The 14,856-nt window shown below is 33.8% G+C and overlaps 1 protein-coding gene and 1 long non-coding RNA gene across 11 annotated transcripts in view; one reads left to right on the top strand and one right to left on the bottom strand.

Annotated features, from left to right (window-relative positions):
- The window catches only part of EPHA6 (EPH receptor A6), an 811,316-nt gene that overhangs the window by 403,142 nt on the left and 393,318 nt on the right, over positions 1-14,856 (bottom strand). The gene's annotated exons all lie outside the window — the stretch shown is intronic.
- Positions 1-14,856, top strand: part of LOC117801680 — a 53,655-nt gene that overhangs the window by 19,495 nt on the left and 19,304 nt on the right. The gene's annotated exons all lie outside the window — the stretch shown is intronic.

Raw genomic sequence — 14,856 nt, 5'->3', positions numbered from 1 at the left:
CAGTTGTTTTTTCCAAACCTAGAAATAAAATTATGATCTAAATGCTGTTTATAACTCATTTAAATAGTCATATTGGTTAATTTTCTCAGAATCTATAGTTCAATTAACTAGCTTTCGGGGCACACAATATAGGTTAGCCTACTTAATGCCCATTTTCAGGTGTGTTCTTTGATATTCTTTTTTCTTTGTAGGGATTGAAATATACAGAACTTGGGGTGCTTGGATGGCTCAGTTGTTTAAGTGTCTGCCTTTGGCTCAGGTCATAATCCCGGGGTCCTGGGATGGAGCCCCACATCGGGAATCTCTGCTCAGCGGGGAGCCTGCTTCTCCCTCCCCCTCTGACTGCCTCTCGCTCTGTGCATGTGTGTGTCAAATAAATAAATAAAATTTTTTAAAGATTATATTTATTTAAAGTTTTATTTATTTATTTATTTATTTTATTTATTTGAGAGAGCGAGAGTGAGAGAGAGAGAGAATGAGAGGGGGGAGGGTCAGAGGGAGAAGTAGACTCCCTACTGAGCAGGGAGCCCCATGGGGTACTGGATCCTGGGACTCCAGGATCATGACCTGAGCCGAAGGCAGTTGTTAAACCAACTGAGCCACCCAGGCATCCCAAACAGAATCTTTTAAAAAGAAATGAAATGTATCAAAGTTTGCTAGTTATGGTTTGTTAAAAATGCTTTTTCTTTCCCAATGAAAAGGGACAGACAGGGCTATTACTGTCATTTTGTTGTACAACCTTTTTTCAGCCTTGAAAGAAGATATGCTGTCTGCATGTGCAGCTAGCGTCTTTGTAGGAGGAAAGAAGCCAACACTCAGTATGATAGAGCAGGAATATAGAAAGATCCTAAAACCATGAATTATCTCTGAATAGTTTTACCACCTCCACCAAGATTCTACCTCTGTTCTTGTTACATGAGAAAACAAAAACAAAAACAAAGAAAAAAACCCTCTTTTTGTTTAAGAAACTGTTTTCTGTTACTTTTAGCCAAATGCATTCTTTTTTTTTTTTAAGATTTTAAAATTTATTTGACAGAGGGAGAGACAGCCAGAGAGAGAGAGGGAACACAAGCAGGGGGAGTGGGAGAGGAAGAAGCAGGCTCCCAGCAGAGGATACTGATGCAGGGCTCGATCCCAGAACGCCAGGATCACTCCCTGAGTCGAAGGCAGATGCTTAACGACTGAGCCACCCAGGCGCCCCCCAAATGCATTCCTAACTGGTAGAATTAATTGCTTATCTTCACTTTCTCCATTCTCAGGCATGATTTCCTCAGAACCTCTCTATTGCTCAGAAAACAAAAACAACTATTGAGTATTTGTCCTAGTTATAAGAGTGAACAGAAACACTTACACAACTCTTTCTTGGACTTAGAACATCCCCATTTAACCTTACTCCACTGTAATCATGTTTGGTGATTTTTAGATTTAAATACCTTTATCTTCTTCCATTTGCGTCAAGGGAGAGGAAAAACAAAAAAACAAAAAATAAAAAAACAAAACAAAACAAAACTTCATAAGCCAAAGTAAGTAACCTTCAAATTTAAAATATGAAAAGAGATAGTAAATATAAACACAAGTTATTTTCCTCATTTATTCATTCACTCATTTAGTCAATCAAGCAACATTTATTTGAAGGTCTATTATATGACACAAACTGTATCTCAGGAAAGATGTGGTGAATAATATTTTTGTGTTATTTCCTTCCTTCCTTTCTATTGATCTTAAACTGTTATTCTAATAAAGGCTAACTCTGACAAGCATTATGAAAGTGGACCTAAATTGGATTATATTTCTCTCTTTTAGTGGGCACAAAAAAGTGTCTCAGACCACGGAGGACCAATCATCTGTGTTCAGGAAAAAAGGACATTAAGTGATTTCCTACCAATATAGAGCCTATAGGAAGAAAAAAAGTATTAAGAAGAAAAAGAAGGCAAATATATTACATTTGTTTAAACTGACTTGTGGAATCATTTGTCATTTAATTGCTTCTTAAAATCAACAGAATGTTCACAGGTATAGGAACCCATACTCGAAATCTGAATAAGCAAACAAACACAGCAAAAAATGTAATCAGCTAATTTTCTCTTAACAGCAGATTAAACTCGTATTTCAACATTAAAAGAACAAATTACTGTGGTCACAAAACATTAGCTACAGATCTCAATAGTTCTGTCTCTGGTTCTATTTCATGACAACACCTCTTTATTCCTGTTTATTTCTAATGGAGAGTGGAGTATAAACTGACCTTATACATAAATGACTTTATCTATATGCAAATAATCTCTGGTGAAATAGTTACGTACAGGCCCATCTTTAAAAAACTAAAATCCGAATGTCAGATTTTTAATTCTTACCCTTCTTTTCTATTATATTTGTATCGCACTTTTAGCTCATTCTTACTAGTTTCCCAGAGGTTTCCTGCAGTTTGTCAAGGTTAAGAAAAATGTTAGATTGAGAAAGTAAGACTTATCTTGTTGGCACAAATCAGTTCAATGTTACAGTCCCCTCATATTATAGCAGTCTACCTAGGCTTTTGCCAATAGCTCTTGAATTAGATTTACTAAATTTGTAAGCAATAATCAAATAAAGTGAAAGCTAAATAGCTGGAATAAGTTGTTTTTGTTAGTGGTAGTGAAATCTCCACAGAAGTCCAGTTTTGTTTTGCTTTTAATGTAAAACCTCTGTAAATAATATTCATGTGATAATAATTCCTGTTAACTTGGAAATTAGCATTTTACCTTTCTCCATTAAATTTAATTTCATTTTGTATTTCTCACCCGTAAATGGAATCTGGAATTGGAGCAAACAAAGAATTATAAAATTTTATTATTCCCCATGCTAACTGAGGGGATTATGTTTAGGTAATATTAAAATTTCTTTAAATTGCATTATTATAAGTAAACATTTGTTATATAAAACTTAATCATAATTTCATTTTCTTTTTAGTTAAGATTAACAATGCCTCACACTGTTTTCTGAAGACTAAGAGTCACAAAAACCCTTTTTTATGCCCCTTTAATTTTTTAAATAAAATTACCAGCTATTTAGATTTCAAAATGATTTTTAAATTTTTTTTTTATTTTTTAAAGTAGCTTCCATGCTGGGGCTTGAACTCACAACCCTAAGATTGAGGACTAAGCTGAGATCAAGAGTTGGACTGAGCCACCCAGGCACCCCCCAAAATGTCTATTTCTAAATGAGAAAACCATCTTAGATTTTTGGAGAATCATTTTTCCTTTCTATAGATTTTAAGTTATGAGCATATTTTTTTCCACTTGCCCTTTTAAACCTCTTTTCTTTGAAGTTATGAACATTTTAATCAAAAGCATCCAATTACTTTATCTAAGAACATAAGAGCTTTATCATCTAGGGCATGGGTTTATAAATCATGTATGCTGTTTTTATAAATAAAATTTTATCAGCACACAGCTATGCTCTTTCATTTATGTATTGTCTATGGCTGCTTTCCTGTTACAAGGGCAGAGCTGAGTAGTCTGACAGAGAATATATGATGTGCACTACTGAAAATATTTCCTATTTGGCCCTTTACAGGAAAAAAAAGTTAGATTGTAGGGATCTAGAATCTACCTATACAGAATCTTCACATTTTTTAATTTGGAATAATTATTATAAACTATCCCATTTATGTCATCAAGAAAGCTTTGGTAGAGAACACTACAGTGATGTTCCAATTTCACTTAAATCTGGTGACCAGAATCAGAATGAGAACCAGGAACTGTGGGCCCTCGGTCTTATATCGACCACATCTCATATCCACCATATCTTTAGCAACACACACCTTGTCTTACATTTTTTCTTCTTTTAACTTTGTTGACTTTGTGTGCCAAAATTATACCAAAAGATTGCATAACTTAGAAAACAGCTTTGATACAATCATGGAAAACTGTAACTTGAAGATTTTTTTATTCTACATCCTTTACAAACACATTAATAAGTAAATTGAAATTGTTATGTGGAACATAAGGAATAGCGCAGAGGACCACAGGGGAAGGGAGGGAAAACTGAACAGGAAGAAATCAGAGAGGGAGACAAACCATGAGAGACTCTGGACTTGGGGAAACAAACTGAGGGTTTCAGATGGGAAGGCGTAGGAGGATGGGGCCGCCGGGTGATGGGTATTAAGGAGGGCACATGTCATGATGAGCACTGGGTGTCATACTCCACTAATGAAGTGTTGAACACTACATCAAAAACTAATGATGTACTATATGCTGGCTATATAATAATAATAATAAACAAAACAAAACAAAAAACCCCAAACAGAATAAAATAAAACAATTTTTAAAGAGAAAGAAAAAGAAATTGTTAAATTCCTTATTGAAATTATTTCTGAAGTATAACAACAAGTTTTACATCTTCACATATTTTAGAAGTTATCACAAGTTTAGAAAAGTAGTTGTACTGTTGCTTTACAAATCTTGTTCACCTAGGTAACATAACCACTTTAAGTAGAAGGCATTTTAGTAAAGCACCATAAATTTAACTTCAAAGTGCATTCCTTCATTTAATCATGTATTCCTTTATTTACCAAATATTTATGAATACCTTCTGGGTGCTGGGCACTATACTAGGTCCTGAAGATACAGCAATGAATTCATTTATTTTTAATTAGAAAGCAGAAATTATTTAGATTGGCTGTGGTAACACCCGTAAACCTTGGTCCTTTAAAATAATTTTGCTGTTTTATAGTTCCTCAGAAACACATCTGAGGAACACTAAGCCATGATCATTAATAAACATAAACTGATTCTGCTTAGCAGTTAACACTGCCTTTAAATAAAAAAGGCTGATTATACAGAGTATTTTAATAATTGAGTAGAATTAAAATATCAAAATAAAAGATATCTGAATGGTAAATACTAGCTAGTTTCGTTACAGAATTTTCTATCAATTCGAATTTATAGACATATTTAGACTAATTAGAAAGTGGTTAATAAATCACCATAAAGCTAACTTCAAAAAAATATTCACTTATTCAATTATTCACCTATTCAAAAAATATGTCTTGGGTGCCTAATAGGAGGCAGGTTCACTGGGAATACAACAAATCAACATTACAGAAGTCCTGCCCTACATGGAATTTGAATTGACAAAATACATGTATAGGTACAGGTATACCAGAGAATATATACGTTTCAAATGTAAACTCATCCTTATTAAATATATCTTTTAATTTTGTTTTTTCTCTAAAATTTATTAAATGCTTTATTATGAGCATATGGATATTAAGAAACAGAAAAACACTTGTATCAGAATAAAGATAAAATATTCTGAAAGACCTGAGAACACTTTCTTTTTAAGAAAGAAGAGTAATTTTTATGTTCAGTATCCTCCTTTGATTATGGTCTCCTCCAAATTAGGCAAGACATAGCGAAAGCTAGCGAAGCTGGCTCAAAACTCTGGCTCAAAAGTCACCTGGAGCCTATACATTTACTGCGGTAGCTCACCCCATCTTCTACAGAGTCTGACAAAAGGCTATCTTAATCTCTGTTAATCTCGATTTTCTGATGAGCGTATGTTTCTCATTTGCAGGAGGCAGAGAAGCAAAAAGACTGGTGAGAAGCAGATGTGACTAAATAGTTTTCTAACTACTGCAGTTCTCTCCAGGCCTACATTTCCAAAGGCAGTGTGCCCTAATGGTTAAGAGTTCAGACTTCTAGACCAAGACTGTTTGGTTACAAATTCTGGTTTGTCCATGGCCCAACTGCGTGATAACTGACTTTTTACTTATTCTCTGTGTGCCAGTTTCTTTATCTGGGAAACACCCAGAAGAATACCTTAGTGGGTTGGTTTATTTTATGAATGAATGTTAAGTGCTAAAACAGTGTCTGACACAGGAAGTGATCTGTAACTGTATTGCAATAAATGAAGGTTGAACTTTATCTTTCTTAAAATTCATTTGAACTCCAAAGAACATATTCTTTCTTGAAACAGTCCCTACAACATTAAAAATCATTAAGTCAAGGGGTACCTAGGTGGCTCAGTTGGTTAAGCCTCTGACTCTTGATTTTGGCTCAGGTCATCATCTCACAGGGTTGAGAGATCGAGCCCCATGTCGGGCTCCTCACTGGATGTGCAGCCTGCTTACGATTCTCTCTCTCCCTCCCCCCTGCCCCTCCCAGCCCCTCACCCCTGCTTGTGTGCACACACTCCTTCTCTCTTAAAAATATTTTAAAAAATCATTAAGTAGGAAGTCACTTACAGAAGAAATAGTTGTCCATAAATGTTTAAATACAATTAGAGTCATGGGGTGCAGGCCCAGAAAAATAAATGAGGGACTAGTTAAGAATTTTGTGATTTATAACATCTCTAAGCTTTTAGGGTCACAGTCACTTTATTTTATTTTATTTTTTAAAGATTTTATTTATTTATGTGACAGAGAGACAGCCAGCGAGAGAGGGAACACAAGCAGGGGGAGTGGGAGAGGAAGAAGCAGGCTCCCAGCGGAGGAGCCCCATGTGGGACTCGATCCCAGAACACCAGGATCATGCCCTGAGCTGCAGGCAGACGCTTTAATGACTGCGCTACCCAGGCGCCCCAGTCACTTTAAGTGCCATTGTTCATTTTAGCACTTCTACCATGAGAAGAATTGACAGGCCTTCTAATGATCTGGTCAGCAGTAGCACAGATACACATACCTAAGCCTCCTCTTCCCTCATCCACTATGTAGGTAGGAAGATTCTGATGTATGTGTGAACTCACTTCCTGTTTTGAACCAGTAAAACTATTCTCAGAGGAAGTTCTCTTTTCATATACCTGGACTCATCTAATGCATAATAATCACCCCCCTCTTTTTTTTTTTTTTTACCTGAACTAATTGTTATTTGTACATCTCTATTTTCTAATATTTCCTCTGGGTATTCTGTTAAGGTAAAACACAGCTTTATGATGCCCTTTCCAATCAACATCAGACTATTTGTTTCAAGATAGTAATTAACTTCCTGCTTAATTTGTCACACTTAATTTGAAATTAGGCATGCAAAGCTATTAAAAACTGTGGTTGTGGTGTTTGCATCTGGCTGACGCAGTAGCCACTGGCAGCCTTGATTTATCACTCTTCATTTAAATTCCTGTGCCAATGATTTTAGTTCCTAAATGCTATGACTGGCATTTATGGATTTCAAAATCAAAGTGAAAATAAGCCACAGTTAAGAACTCAACAGCTCAGATCGATGAAAAATGGTTTTATAACTGAACGCCCTGCAGTTAAATCCTAGGGGCCTGACCAAAAAGTGCTTAGTGCTCAGAGATGTTGCTGTGGGAAGACAACGAGTATCCCACTCTAATGGCTGTTTATAAATCACTATCAAAACTGTGCATCTTGTAACAGTGCCATGTAAATTTGCTCCCAGATGGAAACTATTTTTTGCTAAGCCTGCTTCCTTAAAAGAACCCCCACCCCCAAAAGTAAGCTTTCCCGGCTGGTAAATCTCATCTTTGATATTCAAATCTTTTTTATCCAGCATTGCTCATATTTGAGGAAGCAGAGTATAATATTGCTACTAAGACCTAATCCATAATACCACACACAAATAGTTTCCTAAATTGAATGAGCATGATTCTATAATTTTCTTATCAAAGACTGACTGTGGTGTAAATCTTGATTCAGTGAAGGCTTCCTCAGATATGTGTGAGAAGAATTAGGATTTTCCATAACCCTGCCAGAAACAAATTGTGAAAACTTGTTCCTCTGGCATGCCTCCATCATCGAAAGGCTCAACCCTCCTTGTATGGCCAATTCAAATGCTGCTCTCCTTTAAGGTAAAGCTCATCCAGGAAGTATTCCAGCTCAAATAATCTTTTCTACTCTGAACTAAAGCATTAACAATCTGTATCTTATCACTTAAGCACTTAACTTAAGAAAATATTCTCTTTTCTTCTTTGTGAGCCTTTTTTAGTCTGCTAACATTGCCTCCCCAATTAAAGTAAGGCATTTGAGGAAGCCACACTAGTTTCTTCCTTTCTTATTTAGACTGTATGATGGACACATTATGGCTTAATAAATGTTTGTTCATGTCTCAGTACTCTATAAATGTACTGTTTGAGGCTCTACGGATAAAGTGAACCAGCCAATAAAATACAGTGAAAAAGTACATCTTCAATGGAGTATAAATTCCATTGCTGAAAGACCAAATTATTTTTGGAATTTATTACATCATGGAATTAAGTGACAGAATAAAGAACACACACAAGCCACTTGAAAGTGATTTAGGTACTGTCTTAGGAAATAAACACATGATCAAAACAAGTGGAAACCAAAAACAAAAAGGTTGAAAATGACAGAGAACAAAATATGAAATAAAACAAAAGGAAAGAAGAGGAGAGAGAGACTTTCTTCCTGTTATGCTTAAACCATGATAATTAGTTCTATTTATATACTCTGGTTTCTAATGTGACATATATTTTTACTTTTTAGTAACCATAAAAACTTTCATTTCTTCTGAGGGCAAAGTGACATGGACTTGAACATAGGAGGAAATATTACCGAAATATCTTTTTTTTTACCTTCTAAAAACAACTGCAACTTGAAAATACCATGGTGAACTTTGAAGAATACTGCAAAATATTACAGTGGAAAGACCTCTAGCAGGAGCTGTATGCCTAGAAAGTTACAATAAGACTTTAAGGAGAAGGTATCTTCTTAGAGAAGGTATCGAAAATACTTTTGCATCTTTATCAGCTATGTTATATTCTTATTTTATTATACCAAATCTTTGGGATTAAGACAGAAAACTGATTTTAAATAGAAGGGACTGTGTGCAGACAATGTTCAACATGTTATTCAATGCAATATTCTCATTTTGCAGATGAAAAATCTGAGGTCCAGGAAGATTAAATAACTGGCTTAAATTTACACAGCTGGATAGTAGCAGTTTAGGGACTAGAACTCAGAGTTGATCAGATTCTGACCAGCTGTTTCCTATCTCCCTACATGACTAAACTATTGGACATTTCAATAGAAAAAAAAATGACATTACGAGCTATACATTCATGAGTATGCAGATGGCAAATAGCAGACTAAACTATGTACACCGGATATGAAATTTCAGGCCCTAGAGATCCATAAAACCAAATGGACAATAATCTCTCCTGCATATTTTCAGGACATTCCTGCTTAGGTTTACACAACTGAGCACTATGTCTTCTTAATATCTGTTCTAGGACAATGAGCCTATGAATAGGACACTTATTGTTGATGTCCTTAGTGAGCACTTTAAGACTAAGGGACAAAAGTATCATGGTATTAAAGCTTTAAAAGGTTCACTTTGGGTATTGTAGAATTTTGTGTGCTTGTGTGTGCACGTATATATGTATGCATATATATCCACATACTTAATTCACTAATTTACGTAGTAAATATTTAACACGTAGATTTTAGATGAAAGGCACTATGTCAAGCCTTGGGGATCCAAATATTTATCAACAATCCAATAGAAAAAATTGACATGCAATTGAAATGCAGAGCATGGTAATAAGTACTGTGGCAGGATAAATATAAGGACCTATAAAAGGACAATCAGGTCAGCATCAGCACTATGAAGGACCTTAGAAGTCACTTTAGAGCAATCATCAACCATAATCCCATCATACAGAAAGAAACAGGGTCGACATCTGAAAATCCTGCTATTCATTTTCTTATGACTAATGTGTACATTAATTATTTATATAATTAGTTGATAATATATAGAAAGCCTCTATTGTTAGCATTATTCTCTTTCATTAAACTTAACATGCCACCTTATAGACATAATACATTTTACTTATTATTTTTTGTTGGTCATTTAGGATATTTACACATTTCCTTGTTATGCATAATGCATATTTACACATAGTTTTCTACATGTCTTATCTTTCCTAGACATTAACATATAATAGTAAATTTAAAGAGTATAATAATTTTAAGATGTTAGAAACACACTACAATATACTTTTGTAATTGCTCCTATAGTCTTGTAGAAGTATGAAAGTTTTGACTAAATCACGCCCTAAACAGACATGAGCATTGCCATTTACCAAAGAAAACCCCACAAAACACAAAAAGCAAGGCCAATCTGATTAGACGAAAATTACCTATCATTGTTTTAATTTTCATTTCTTTGATTTCTAGCAAGATTGAATTTTTTTTTTAATGCGTATTAGGCAACTGCATTTCTTCTGAGAATCCAGAGCTCTTGCCTTTGCCCATTTTTACCATGGCCCATTCATCACAGTATTTACCCAGCTTATCACTTATTTTCATTTTATTTGTGACTTTGACGTATAAAATTCCTATTAAACTCATCTATCTTTTGCTTTTTTAATTAATTTTTTTTCAGTTTCTCCATTCACTACTTAGTCAATATTTACCTATATTTACTTTTTCTTAAAATTTTATATTTAACCCTTATCTGCTTAATCCTTTGGAATTTGCTTAAGGGTACTTTCTTAGTTAAGGATTAACTGGAAATGTTTTAAAAAATTATTTTCCTTTGACAAATTTTATTCAATGATGTATATATTCCCCTATTAATTTCAGATGTACTCTTCATTCTATGTTAAATCTTTTTTTTGCATTTTAGGAACTTTTCCCAAGGCTATCTCCTCTTTTCCCTTGGTCAGAAACTGTTTTTATCTTCTTGGGAAAACAAATTAATTCCTGAAATGTAAGCTAACTATTTATTAGTTGATTTTGACTATACTTTTCATGTTTTAAGGGGATATTCTTGGATGAGAATCCATTAAAAAAATGCCATATCCTACATTTTCTACATTTATGTAACACCACCGTTATCTTAGCAACAGATGACATTTTTAGTACTCAAACACAATGCACCAAATTTTTGGAAAATATTATGGAAATGTGATGCATACTTCCTAAGAAAACTTTTACACAGAAAATTAAGCAACATTTCAGTGAAGAAATAGAATCATGAGAGAAGTACCTAGTTCTTGAAAAATAAGAATTTGAAAATAAAGGGTTTTTCATGCAAAATCTTATATAGTGACACCATCTGCTTGCCATGTTTATACATTAATTTAGACAGTATGGAATCTGAGTTTTTGTCTGGTTATTATAAATCCCAAACATTTATTCTTCTCAGCTGTTAATAAAGTAATACATAAGTAGGCAACAATGATTTCAGCATCTTTTGACTCTAAAATTATAGTTTCCCCTTCAAAATCAAGTCCTTATTGGCCAAATTTATGTCAAATAATGGGTAACTTTTCCCATATTCTGCTTATAATGCTTCTCATACCTTGACAAACAATAATGGGTTTAAAAAGTATCTCATCTCATTCCTTCCTCTGAGACTGTTAGGCACCAATGGAGGAAAATGAAAATTTATGGAAGTTGAATATGAAATTAAAGTCAAAATTAAATTAAATTAATATAAATAAGAGAAATGAAAAAAGATTGTAGAAAACTGTAGAAAACAGTTTAGAGAAAGATACCTAGGTCTAGATCATACTATAAGAATGAGGACTTCTGCCTTAAAGCTCATTAAAACTTTATGTAATTCTTCATAAGTAAAGAAAGAGCTTATATCAAGGATATAACAAAAGTTCTATTAGAAGGTTAATGTAATTTGGTTACTTTTTGTTATTCTTTTATCATAACAGACTTTTTATTGTGAAAATTAGAAAAAATCATATATTAAAATTTATTTTAAAAATTTTATTTATAACACAGAAATAAATTATTTTTTCATGTTAGTTATAACTAATACTTTAAAATATCAATAAATTATATGGCATGATATTTACAAGAAACTAGTCTTATAGTTTTATTAAATCATAACCTAAGGCAATACTGTTTAATAAGATTTGAACATGAAACTCTAAGACTTTTTCCCCATATTTTGTTTAAGTTTGGCATAATCAAATAATTAATCCTTTGATTTTAATTTATGCTACATTCAAAGTTCTAATTACTTGACTATGTCAAAATGTTTTATGTGTTCTTAGCACATAGTTTCAGCTTAGTCATATAAAGAAGGTTCAAGCACCCTGAAGTATTTTAACATGAAATTTCATTATTGTGGATTCTACAAAAATAAACTTTTTAAAAAATGGATAATTTTTACAGAACAAACACTTCCCTGTTTTAAGGTTCTGAGATGAAAACGTTAAGATACTAAGCTGTAAGAGTGAATTTAAACTCACTACTCATCCATCTGCCTTGGGCTCAGGTCATGATCCAGCATTGAGCCCCATATCGGGCTCCCTGCCCAGTGTGGAGCCTGCTTCCCCCACTCCCACTCCCTCTGCTTGTGTGCTTACTCTCTCTCTCTCAATCTCTCTCAAATAAATAAAATCTAAAAAAATAAAAAATAAACTAACTGCTCATTATAGTAACTGCACACTAGAGTTTTTTTTTTCTTTTTTCCTTATACAAATGTTCCTTGGAGGCACCATTACTGTGTCAGAATGGCATAAATATTCAGATTTATGAAAAGGCTTCTTGATGATTCCATGAATCTCATTTTCCTTTTGGAGAGTTTTCTCTGGAGCTTAACATTGCTTAGCGGTCATATAAGAGAATGACTGTGAGGCTCTCAGATCACCTTGACAATGCATCCAAGAGGACCTCTTAAAGACTCTTTAATCTGATATACTGTCACTTCTCTTGTGGTTCTTTTAAGATTTGTGACCATGAATGCACATGTCTAGTCTACTAGACATATAGAATTAGAGAACAGTAGAAGCAGTTGGGTTGGAGGGTAAATTGCAAATGAAATAAGTAGGGATGATCCAACTAGAATGTTCTACAGATGGTCTTCCTGTCTACAGACAGTGATGATGCAGAGAATGGTGACCTACCATCTCGTGAAGTACAATTTATTTTTTTATATTTCTTTCTTAAGTAGGTTAACAGGCAGAAGAAAGATTTTAATGAAATACATGGAAAACCATGCTAAAAGAGTCAGTCAAATGATACCAGAGGATTGGAAATCTTTCTTAGGGATCTTTGAAATGGGATAAAATAACATTTATTTATAATATAAAAATAAAAAATATATTTATTTATTATATAAGATCTATATCTGCATCCTTCCTGATGACTTGTGGTTGAAGTCTACAGTCTCTTGAGATTCTTTAAGGCACATGAAAACTGTCACCTTGTAAAATAAGTGTAAAACTAATATGAGATGGCAGCAGTTAGGTTAATAAAATTCGGATGGTGAAAAATAGTTTATTTTAGGAAATAATTTTGCATGTCAGTTATAGTTTAAATTTAAATATATAATTAAGTAGCATTTGAAATAGAGTTTAATTGTTCTGCTCTTAATACAAGTATCTCATATTTTGTAAAACAGCTAAATAAAAACAGCAGTTGAATCTTTTAAATATTCAAAACTATTCAGCAAATTAAGTGTTTCTTCTTGTAAAAATAGAATGAGGAACCTGTTTCCAAATTTTAGGAATCTGAATGTGCAATTCATATCTACAACTGACCAACATACTTATCTTTATGAAAAGTAATCTAAAAACTTAAAAATACAAAGTTATGAGATAGGATATAACTATCAAATAAACTTATCAAAACATAATCTAAACTCAGAGATAGAAAATAGTCAATCATTCACTATTTATATAAAGAAGTATTGAGAGAGGAAGTAAAAAAGAAAGGTCAGCAATTCACATGACCGTTATAAAGTAAAAGGTAATACATATCTTAGATCAGAGGAGTTAAATAAGTTTTTTAAGGGTAAAATAAAATGGAATGAAAAGTATACTTCTATCCACATATAGATATATTTATCATACTTGCCATATCATTTACTGGCTTTAATGAAAGATTACTTAAGAAATATATAAGCTGGATTACAATTTTAAAAGATGAATGCATATAATTCAAATCATGTCATAATTATTTGGAGGAAAAATTTTCTATCTTAGGGTATACTTTGGAAATGACTCAATGTAACAATATATAGCAGAGCATAAAGGTATCATAGTCATGGAGTCTCCCCTTAGGTCAATTAGAACGTCAAAATATTTAGAATAGTATTACGTACATTATGGAACTTTCAATTATTTTGTTTTTAATCTTTTCATAACTGAAAACTTTGCTCAGTGCCTAACAGAACAAATGTGTGGTCAAACAACTAGGCTCTCTTTCATAAAACTAGACAAGTGAAATGTCAACATCCACTCCCTCTCAGATCACTATTTAATCATTTATTACTTTATACATATTTTAAGGACTTGTCTACTAAGTAATATATTTCAGGCACTCAGTTCTTGAAAATGTATATTGAATCAGATATCATCTAATCTTTTTTTACTTAGGTGAGCTCTCACTTCTAAAGCAGAGAACGAAAGACTGAGTGTTGGCTGCTCCGCGGTGGGCATAACGTCTCAAACACTCAAATGTGCACCTTGTTTTCACTACCCGGCATATAGTGCAGTCCTGGGTACAGCCTCGGCACTGAGCATATTTGTTTGCTGAGTAAAACATAGAGGTAGATGGGAAAAACAATGACATTATTATTTTGTAAAATGTGTTCAGGTCTTGCTTCATGAATGTGTGACTTACCCACCCGCACAGTTCCCTCTCCCCACTTAGGGTTTTAATGCTCAGCGACTGCCATCTTGAAATTCTTAATAATTTTATCTTTGAACTCATGTTTTGTAAGTGAAGTGTGACAGGACAATGAGTACACCCTGGGGCTTGGAGCCCTGGCTTTAGGCAAGGTCCAGCCTCTGGTCACCTTCCCACACTTCCAAGATGTGTGTTTCCGGGCAAACTCCCCTGCTCTACATCATGTAGTCTTCCAATTCCTGCCCCACCCCTTCATTGCTGCCACCCTCCAGCTGATTTAGGTGATTGTGTTGACCACTGAGGAGGCA

The sequence above is a fragment of the Ailuropoda melanoleuca genome, chromosome 1 (assembly GCF_002007445.2).
Source record: "Ailuropoda melanoleuca isolate Jingjing chromosome 1, ASM200744v2, whole genome shotgun sequence".
NCBI lineage: Eukaryota > Metazoa > Chordata > Mammalia > Carnivora > Ursidae > Ailuropoda > Ailuropoda melanoleuca.
The sequence above is the reverse complement of the archived record's forward strand: the minus strand, read 5'-3'. Positions and strand labels throughout refer to the sequence as shown.